Genomic DNA, 11,568 nt, shown 5'->3' with positions numbered 1-11,568 from the left:
TAGAGGTTTAATATACTGTATTGAATATTGTATATTATTGTATATTAGGAGGTTTACTATATTTTAGGTATGTTCTGTTCTGAGTTGTATGTTCTATGTTCTGTGTACTTATATGTTATGTTATGCCAGGTTTCTTTGCATTGTCTTGTCTTAAGATTTTAAGTGCCCAGTCTGACCCTGTGTTTTTCTGTGCATCTGACAATAAAAGACTTGAACTTGAACTTAAAATGGCACTCAATACCATAACATATCAAAAATATTAATGAGCACATGCCATAAATCCCACCCACAAGTCTTGGAAAACATTTCCATGGTGTACATACTGTAAGGTGCGCTTAAACCATCTATAAGAAGTTCTTAGAATCTTATTATTGCACAGCAGCACATTAGAACCTCTAGCAGCAAGATTTATATGGTGTGAAACTAGTGCCAGAAGAGGGAGCTCTGCAAAAAAAGATTTGTGTACTTGCAAAAAAGAGATGTTTCTCTGTAGAAGGAGGCTGGAACACCACTCCCAAAACCATCTAAGCCAATCAAATATAGCAAAATCTGTGTACAGTATCATTGGACACTTTTGTCTGTCATCACACAAAGCACGTCAGCAAATAAGAAAACTACAATGCTGATTTCAATTGCAAGTGATTTGGTAGGTAGTTAAAAATATCCATGGGCATGTATCATTATTATCATGTATCGTGTATTATTCGGTTAATACACTCTTAATAGTATATATTAATGGATAAAGATCATAGTAAGTTTAATAGTTTTTTTTATGTATATATGTATACAGGTATTTAATTAAACAACCAGTCATTAAACCTAGCATTAGCTGGAGAATGTGAGTGTTGTCAAATGGGAAAATAGGAATAAGGTGGTGTTCATGTAGTGCTCAAATGTAAGATCCTATCCATTAATTTATACTATTTATACTAAGCAGAATAATTTTCAATCCTTGGTTTTGATCCATTCCAAGATTCCAGCGTTTTGATGAATCCAAGACAAATCAAGAGTTTGGGCTCATGAATTTGACCTTTACTTACATGCCCTGGTTTTGTCCAGTTTTTTTCTGTTTTATGGGCACTCCTTCATGCTCTCTTGCACAATGTGTAGAAATGTTTAAACATTTTGACAATTTCAAAAGACAGCTTAAACCTATCTTTTTACCAAAGCATTTAACTATTTTTTTTTCTCAGAAGGGTTTTCTTACTTTTATTTACTATTATTGTTTTTATTTATGTTCTGGATTCCCGCAAAGACTGTGGCTTGTGTTTGACTTGTATTATTGTTTATTATATTTATAATATATCTATTTTCCCATTTTACAACACTCACATTCTCCAGCTAATGCTAGGTTTAATGACTGGTTGTCTAATTAAATACCCGTATACATATATACATAAAAAAACTATTAAACTTACTATGATCTTTATCTATTAATATATACTATTAAGAGTGTATTAACCGAATAATACACGATACATGATAATAATGATACATGCCCATGGATATTTTTAACTATTTTTAACTCTGTAAATACGGTTTTATGTCTTTACCCGCTATTTTACGCCTGAAAAGGGCGCAATCCTGTAAGGAGATGAGGCCCTGTGTGTTTTGGATATCGAAATTTTTATTTATTTTGGGAAACCACAATGACTGTGGCTCGAGAGATACCGCCATGGGCGTATCTAGCCCTATTTTGGGGGGGGTTCCCCAAAGTTTCTTTAGCCCCCCCAAATGTTTTTTATAAAAAATTAAAAAACCTTTAGATTTTTTTCTTTCATTTTTTTAATGTGTTAATTTCTCTTCCTAAACCCCACTAGAGGTCACTATTTAAAAGGACATTTTCAAAAATTTATTCTGGGGGAACCCAGACCCCAGACCCCCCTAGTTTTGCTGGGTCACAGGAAAAAAATAATAGGTTTTATCTAGGGTAGGGATGGGCATAATTAATCGACAATCGATTATCGATCATTAAGAATTTCGTCGAGGACATTATTTGTTCAACGATAAAACTAAAGCGTGTTCTGTTGCGTAGTGCGAGTCTTGAGGAATGCAATTGATTTCGCTATGTGGCATCAATTAAACATTTTACCAAACGAAGCCAATGTTTGGGAAAAAACGCCACAGGCCTACTCAGTTACCGATGAGTTTCCAGGTATTTCAAAAGTAAACATGAAGAGGTCACGGCGAAGTGTAGCGTAAGACCATTTTGACTTAAACATTACTTTGTTCACTGCCAACACTGCAAAGCTGAGTATAAATACAACTCCTCCATGACTCAAATGATGTACCACTTGAAGAACGTATATACAACCCTGGTTAGTGGCGGTGCATCCTGCTCTCGGTGTTAGCACGGAGGAGCTGCGATGCACAACGAGCAGAGAAAATTACTCAACGGATCTGCAAGTCCATCGAGATGGATATGCTACCCTTAAGTTTTGTTGAGGGCGAAGGTTTTTATGAAGCTTTGTTAATTAGCCGGAAAAAAACGAGGGTCCGCTTCTAGGAGTTACAGAAATAGTTGTTCTTCTTGTAATAGCTACAGTTCTCAATGCGGAAACACGCTGTATTTTGTATTTTCACTGCATTTGAATATAGCCTATAAATAATGAATTTAAATATAATTTTTTTAATGATTAATTGAAAATTGATCGTTAATTCTCCCGACAATCGATTAAGACAATTTAATCGAATGCCCATCCCTAATCTAGGGGCTTAGCCCCCCCAAAATTGGAAATTTAGATTTGCCCCTGGATACCACAAAGACTGTGGTTCAAGATACCGTAAAGACTGCACCTTATGTGTTCTTTATTACCGCAAAGACTGCGGCCTGTTTTCAGGAGGGTTTTATTACTTTTATTACTTATAATATTGTTTTATTGTTCACGTGCGGTCAATCTCACGTTGATTGTCATTTATAAAGGAAAGGTGCACAGGACCTGGCATACGACCGGTTTCATACATGTGAATATTTCTGTGCGTATAGGTACTTTTCAAGTTTTGGTCGTACGCCATCTTCTGGTATGAAAGCTGCACAATCTTTTATACATGAGGCCCCTGGACTTCTGTGTATGGAACGCCGAGTTAGTCAAAATAAAATAAATAAATAGGTAAATAAATAGATAAATAAATAGATAAATATGGCTATGAAATAAACTCTGAAATAAAAAAAGATGGCAATAAATATATAAATACAGTATTACATAATTATATAGCTGAATCCATTTACCAACATCAATAAATAAATACATTTATTTATTTCAAAATGACGTTTTTGTAAAGACAAAATGTATTTATTTCATGGGACTTTTATTTCCTAATGCCACATTTATTTATTTATTTTTTATCTTTTACGCACCACATTTATTTCCACATATATTTCCACACCACATTTATTTCTGTGCTGTATTTATTTCCGATCTCACATGCAAACGAGAGGGTCGTGGTTAAAGCCTCCAGACAGTTATGTTGAAATAGTGGAAATGCATATATGATGTCAAAGTTTAGTGTCTCACAAATCACCCACAAAATAATCAGTGAAATTAAATGTTCAGAACTGAAAAACTTGTGCCAAAATAGCTTAGCCTTCAATTTTTGTGAAATCATGCACCAATGAAAACTCGCTTTGATCATGACTAAATTAGAATTGCGTCTGGGTCCGGAACAGAGCACACATAAAACAAAACATGACAGACGGAAACATGGACTTTAGTCATTTAACACTGAAAGGAAAGTACCAAACAGCTGATGAGCCGAAGCAGGCAACAGGAAGAGATAGCAAAAATAGGCCACCTATGCCATGTATGCCAATTTTCAGTTAAGGGTGGGTTTTGTGTAAAAGAGTAGAAGAATTATGCTTATGCTTAGGCTTTCACCGTGGAAAGCCCACTGACTGTATCTTTGATGAGATAAAATAAAGAACTGGCATTTGACCCAAAGAACAACCTGACTTCTGTTCTTCCTTGAATGCAACCTTGCTGAATCTGCCCACGACAATAGTGATGGGAAATTTGGATCATTTTATGGATTCTTCTTTGAATCTCGTTCAGTAAAAAGAACAAATAATTTTTTGAGTCATTCGTTCATTTCGGGGGGGGGGGGGCTGTTGCTCAACATCTGATAATAGATACATATAAGCATGAAGAAGAAAGAATCCGGCATTAAATACAAAGCATCATGACACTTTGTATGATTTGAAATGATTCATTATCACACTAGCATTTAATTATTACGCCACACAATTAAAGACAAAGGGGGTGGGGCTGCACGTATGGCAGAGTGTGATTATTTGCTGGTTACTTGTTGAATAACTGTAGTGAAATTGTAGTAATTAATAAACACACCGGTAAATGTTCAATATGATATGCTGTTGTTATAGCCTTGAAGAAGTGTAGTCACGTAGCTGCAATTCTCATTGCACAAGAGCAGTGTGTAAAAAAGGTTTACATCACCAACCTATCATTTTTGAACCCACCCAGGTGAAGAAAATGCTAAGTATACTAGCAAGTATATTTTATTTTTGGCTCTCAACGAAGGCAGTCGCATTTTCTCCCTCTCTTCCCCTGACCTTCCCTGCTTGGCTTCTATTGTATTGTCAAGTCCTGTGTCTTTTGTCTTATACTGATAGACTCTCTCCGCACCGCGCTCCGAACTAAAAATCATGGATTTGATCAGCTGGTCTCAATGCAATTGACATCATTGGGTTTGGGGAACCTTACTGTCCTGACGGGACGTTCCCAGCTGGCTACTCGATGGATGCGTCAGGTGTCCAGCAGCACTTTCCGTGGAGGACATTGAAGACATCTACCTATTTGGAACCACGATTACAGGCTTTTGCTGATTGGATTAGGCGCTGCCTTGACATATCGAAAAATTAAGGAAATGGCTACAGCTGTAAAAAAGCCCCCTAAGGCTGGCCGACATGATTGGACCGACGGAGACCGGTGGAAAAAGGAGTAGACGTGCAAATTGGAATGCGGCTACTCGAGCAAACAACCCCAATCTTATCTGCTTTCAGTACCCTAACCAGCACAGGCCTTGGCCAAGGCCGTTGCTGGAACAACAACTCCCCTGAAGAGCGCTGCAGTGAGACTTCTCTTGCATTCCCAACCCCCTTCCAACAGACACCTGAAGATTGTTGTCTCTGTCTGGTACCTGATCAAGGCTGTCTCCATGGCAATACAATCTGCGAATTGAGAACTCTCTAATTGTGGCCTAGGCCATGGTGACAACCCAGGCCTACTCATACACTAACTTTCACTTGTGGATTGCGTCTCTGTCTTGGGTCATGACCACACTGTACTCCTCTAGGAGCATAGTCTGGGAGTTCGCTTCCCGTCCTTCCTGCCCCCTTGTCATGTTTATGTATTAGAAACTGCAAGTGGCAGCTCAGATCTAAGACAGATTCGAGAGACCGCAGATAGAGCGCGGCTAGTTAGATCAACACTTTTATTATTGTTTTTGTTGATTTTATGTAAAGCACTTTGAGCTGCAATTCTTGTATGAAAAGTGCTATATAAATAAAGTTTTACTTACTTACTTGCTAAATCTTAGCATACTTGAGTATACTTGAAGACTGATTAATCATCAGTATTACTTCAAGTTATTGAATGATTAGTTAATTTGAAGTGTGCTTTTTTGGAACAACTTATTTTGTACTAAGTATATTTTAGTTGTAATAAAATTGTACTAAAGCACAATTTAAAGTGTGTTAAGTATACTTTTATGTGTTAAAGTGGAACAACGTGTGCAAGTGATAAACTCGCTCTGGGCGCACAATGTGCTAGGACCGCCACTGATTCTGTTTTGAAATCCAATCAGGATATGCTTAGAACTGTTATTTTCCTGATTTTAGCAGTTAGCCAGGGGGTCCCATTATCGTCCACTCAACCACTTTCAATGGAGAAATGTCAGTTTGACGCTGCGGAAGGCAGATGCTACACATACGGTTTGAGAGCGTATTTACATACTCAAATCTCAAAGTAAGAAGCTGACAAACAAATTAACGGAAGAAAATGTTGTGGACGATAATGCGGCCCCGAATGTTGGAGATTTAGAGTGGACATAATGGGGCCCCTAAACATTTTAATTTATTAGTAAGTCATAGCGAAATTACATTTATTAAGTTTACTTCTTGAGGTACTTACATTAATTGAAAGTGCACTTGAAAGTATTGCAAAGTATCCTTTGAGGCTCTTTAGGAAGTATACTTCATGATCTGAAAGTGCACTACACAGGTTACTTTAGAGTATTCCAAGGTATACTTTTAAGTTCTTAGGAAGTATACGTTATGAACTGAAAGTGCACTACACATGTTACTTCAGAGTATTCCAAAGTATACTTTGAAGTACTTTAGGAAGTATACTTGATGAACTGAAAGTGTACTACACAGGCTACTGAAATACACTATAAGTGTACTTTAAAGTGTACTAAAGGACCTAAAAAGTGGGCCAATTCAGTTTACTTAGTACAAAAATAGTATATAAATAAGTACACTGCTAGTATACTTTAAGTAACATGATAATAGTATACTTTTTATACCAAGTATACTTACAAAATAAACTTGAAGTATACTTCTTTTTTGTAAGGGTAGTAATGTCAGTGATGCTAGCGTTAGCTTGCTAGCTAGCCTATAACATTTCACTGGGTCTTGCAGCTGTTTGATTAACTGAAATTATTATGAAATGTTATGTTCTACTAGCCATTTGCCTCCTTTAGCAAGTCTGTATTTCCAAGCCTTGATAGTGTAACTGAGACAACACAGAAAATAATTATTCATTCAAGTAATAAGCCCCCGTTCAAGTGTTGAGCAATAAAAATCTTGTAAGAAGCCACTTTTTTGTTCTAAAACCAGACGATCGGTCGCTTCGAAATAGAAGCCTCACAAGCACAAGAAAACTTTAAAAAAATAAGGTACTTTACTCTACTACACACTTCAGTACAGCAAATGTATACCAGTACACTGAAGGCTGAATTAATGAAGGGACTGTGAAAGTAACTTAAAATATCCAAACATTTCAGCAAATGTTTATGTTAAAGAAAGCTTTAAGTGCATCGTTACAAATATTATTTTTAGCTTGCATTTTAAAATATAGAAATAATATGTTTAAAAACAAAGTTCCAGTTGTACACTTTAGAAATTACATATGTGTTTCACTTAAAGTATATATTTTTAATAATATATTTACTTAAGGTGTACTGTAGTAAAAAAAATAAAAGTGTGTTCAAAGTATTAACGTTAAAATTGGTTAAAGCATGATGGTAGTATACTTTTTATATATTCACAGATAGTACACTTTTTCTTTGTATATTTAAAATGTACTATTGAAAATGTGAATATGCTTGAAGTACTCTAAAGTATACTTTTTTTTCACCTGGGCAGTGTATAGTTGAGGGTTAAAAAACAGGTGGATATGAGTCAGTAGCCATACAGTGTAGGCATACACATTGGGGTGTCAGATCCACAACCAAGCTCTAATTAAGTATATTTATTGTTCAGGTGGATCCCTTGCCTGTTGTGCAAATTCATTTCAGTAAATAAGCCAGGAGAAATTGCCACTGATGCTAAGCATGATTTGAAATTCCCTTCTATGACCATTTTTAATCTAGTTTTAAATGTCGAACCGGTATCAGCCTCCTTAATTGAGACAGGTAATTTGTTCCAGAGAAGAGGTGCTCTATATGAGAACGCCCTACCTCCAGCAGTTTTTTTCTTAATTTTGGGTAGTACCAGATAGCCGGCATCTTGAGATCTTAGAGTCCTTGCGGGGCAATAGGGTGCAAGGAGACCGGAGAGTTACAGTGGTGCCAATCCATGCAGAGATTTGTAAGTTAGTAGTAAAACTTTGAGAGAGAAAAACTTTGGCAGAGAGGTAGGAAAGTTGTCCCGAATTTTGCGTTGAGTATGGAAAGTCCCAGGATGGTCAGGCACGTCCCTTGAGTCAATGGCGTTCACGTAAGTCACACTATCGTGTGTCGACACTGGCCTGCTGGACAAAGCATCTGCGTTAGCATGACACACCCCCCCTCGGTGTTTGATGACCCAGTGCAGGGGATCCAGCTCCAGTATCCACCTACACCTCCAGCCAGATGGATCATTGTCAATGGACATAAGACGCAGGCCCAGTAACAGCCGATGGTCCGTAATGATGGTGAAAGAAGTCAGTCCCACATAGTATTTGAATTTGCGTACAGCCCACAGCACAGCCCAGTACTCTCTATCAAAGGAGGACCAGCGCTTCTGTGTGGGATTGAGGGCCTGTAATTATGAAAAAGAAATCCATGAAATGTTGCTGCAAGAGAAATAACAATGTTTTCGTCTTCTATTATACCCCCCACCTTCAATCAACAGCTCTTTTAAGAGCCATTCTATTTCATTCATTCCTTTTACATCCTCTCTTTCTCTCTCTATGTCTCTATCTCTCACTCACTTACTCCATCAGTCTCTCACTCACTCACACACACACACACACACACACACACTCTTTCTCTCGCTCTTCCTCACACTCTTTAAGTAGGTATTGCTGTTTGTTTTAGATTATTGTTCTCTGCTTCTGGTTAATTTGAGTGAAAGAAGCATTTCTCATAATCACTTTGTGTCGCTCCCATTCTCTCTCTTGCTTACTTCATATAGAAATGCCAGGGGGTCAACATCAAGAAAATGTATTGCCTGCCACACAGTTCACAGGCCACACATGTGGCCTGCAAAACCTGCAAGGTAGAGCAGCCACATAAGCTGCGGTTAAACAAATAAATTATCAAATTTGATCAAAACGAGAGGGCTTTTTCTGTCTTTTAATTCGTCACTTTAAAGTATTTTAAGGGGTGGATTTGGAGCTGCCACTCAGTCACTCCAAATTTGCGCACAAACCACACACTTTGAGTGGAGGCAAATCTAAATGTTGCAATACGATACCACAAGTCAAGTTTTGAAAATATGCATTTAGCCTTGTAGCACCAGCAAAAGTCGTTTTTGACTGTGGATCCGGTGACATTATATCTTCGGAAAAGTTAGTATTAAGCCAGAAGTAGCCTAGCCTAGGTCTACATTTATTTAAACATCAATTGACATGGCTGTTCAACACACATAGATAGGCAATTTAATGAAGTTGTTAGTTGAGCAATTATGATAGCAGAAACAAAACTTTATTGTCGGGCAGGGATGTTGTTTTAGATGGGAGACGGTTGTAGTTGTGGCCTGGCTGTAGCCTACGTCTGAATCCATATCTAGCATAAACATTGCCTTAATTTTTTTTTTGAATATAGCAGTGTAAGCTAAAATCAGATAAATATATAAAACTGCACTTGACATTATATGCATGATAATAGGACCTCCAAAACAATAAACGCATAATAACCTTTACAATTAAATAAAGCAAAACATTTGTTTGGCCTTAAATGTTTTCTCCAAATACAAAACCCCACAAACAATATTAAATCAAACAATGTAACATAAATAAATGCATAGAACCCGTTCTTAAATAGCTTTCTTGCTATTGATAAATAGCTCAGCCATAGCGGCACATTCCTTGATGCCTGTAAAGTATTCTTATAATTACCTAAAACAAGTATATATATATAATATAAATTAAAAATCAAACTGAGAAAATACAGTGTTATTGCATTCGGTGTTGTTAGCATGGTATGAACATTTATATCAAAATAACTTGACAACACTTATTGAGTCATCCAAGGTGTCAGTAAGCTACATTCTATGGTAGCCTTCGCCGGCTCTCATTTAGCTCAACATCCTTGTCTGTTCGTCCTGCTAAACATGGACGGCCCTCTCACCCATTCAGGTGCTATCGCCGTCGGTCCATGGAAATCAGGATCAATTAGGGATCAATTAGGGACGGCACTCTCACCATCTATCGCCATCCGTCCATGCGAAGACAAGCCGCCATCGCCGTCCATGCGAAGCCCCCCCCCCCCCCCCTTACAACGAGTGAAGCTACGGAGCAAAGACGTAACACGGCCAACAGCACTCACTGAAACAACAAAGGTGGAGACTTGAAATGAAAACGTACAAATAAATCTATCGTGTCTACTCAACACTGTTTTCAACAGATTGACTAGATATCATTTGAAATGATAACGTTAGTTGTTTCCACTTCTGTAGTCGACGCAAACAGGATTGCCTTAGGTGGGTAACAGCACTAGCCTACATCAGTACAGCTTAGCAAACAAACTATCGTGATTCAACTCAGCTTCAGCTGCTCTAGCTATCTTGCTGAAAAATAGATCTGGACAAACATGCATCTTTAACATGACAACACATTTATTTGAATGAAACAGTTAGGAACATGAATTCACATGAAATAACATTAGCCCCATTACTAATAATAACTAGGCTAAAGTAATTGTATGGAATGTTAGGGCGTGACAAAGTTGATGCTGCCCGTCACAACTTGCATTAACGTTACAATTTGCACTGTTTCAAAAGCTATCGTTTGCAAGTTGCAGTTTCAAAAAGTGAAATTTTGATAGGAAAGAGGTTTCATTGGACTTTGAGGTTCACTGTATGTCTATTTTACACACCAAACTGTAATTTTTCAACTATGACAAGGTAAAATCGGTTTTGCAATCAATCGCCCCTTTAACAAACCATGTGAGGTCTTGAGAAATGTATTTTCCAAGGATCTTAAAGTCACTTCCCCTGTTCAGTGTCCACTTTGATGTGAAGAAGGGCAGGTACCTCCTACTTCCTCCTAAAATCTATCCCCAACTCCTTTGTTTTTGAAGAGTTGAGGACCAGATTGTTGTCAGAGCACCAGGTAGTGAGTTTTTGGACTTTTGGACTTTTTGGACTCGGTTTACAAAGGCGTTTGCAGACCTGTCGAGGAGTAAACATTTGCAGTTTCTTATATACTAGTATTATAAGTGGACCAATATGCTGTTCTTATTTATAGCAGAGGACTCAGTACACAGCCCTGGGGGATCCCAGTGCTGAGGGCCAGGACTGAGGAGTGATGGGACCCCATCCTGACTGACGTACTGTTACGTACTGTTATGACTGGACGTACTGTTAAAGTCCTTGATCCATCTGCAAGTGTGGTGGCGACACCCGGGCTGTGGAGTTTGGACACTATTCTGCTGGGGATGATAGTATTAAATTCAGAACTAAAAACCACAAACAGCATTCTCGCATATGAGCTGGGTTGTTCCAGATATGTTAAAACAGAGTGTAGGGCTATGTTGATGGCATATATCCCTTCAACCACATAACAAAAACAATTGGATGTCAACCTTATTGCCAAAGCAATAAGAGAATAAGTATTCTAATGCTACATTTGATCTACAGTTTCCTACTTGGCATCTTTACAAACACCATGAATGAGTTGTTTCTACTTTAAGCCTCCTAACACCATTCAGAGCACAATCACGTGCAGATCCCTGGTTGTTTGAGAAGCTTGGAATGTTTAGTGAATATGTTGTATGTTCATTGTGCAACAGGGAGAAGTATGGAGGACAGGAATTTGGGTTGAGAGTGAGGTGGGCGGAGGTATTTCTCCCTAAGTGACCAAACTTAATCAAAAGTGTGAGTGTTGAGTTGTTTGTCTTTGAAGGTTC

The sequence above is a fragment of the Hypomesus nipponensis genome, chromosome 20 (genome assembly GCF_054491055.1).
Source record: "Hypomesus nipponensis isolate SF chromosome 20, ASM5449105v1, whole genome shotgun sequence".
Taxonomy (NCBI): domain Eukaryota; kingdom Metazoa; phylum Chordata; class Actinopteri; order Osmeriformes; family Osmeridae; genus Hypomesus; species Hypomesus nipponensis.
This window is presented reverse-complemented; position numbering follows the sequence as displayed.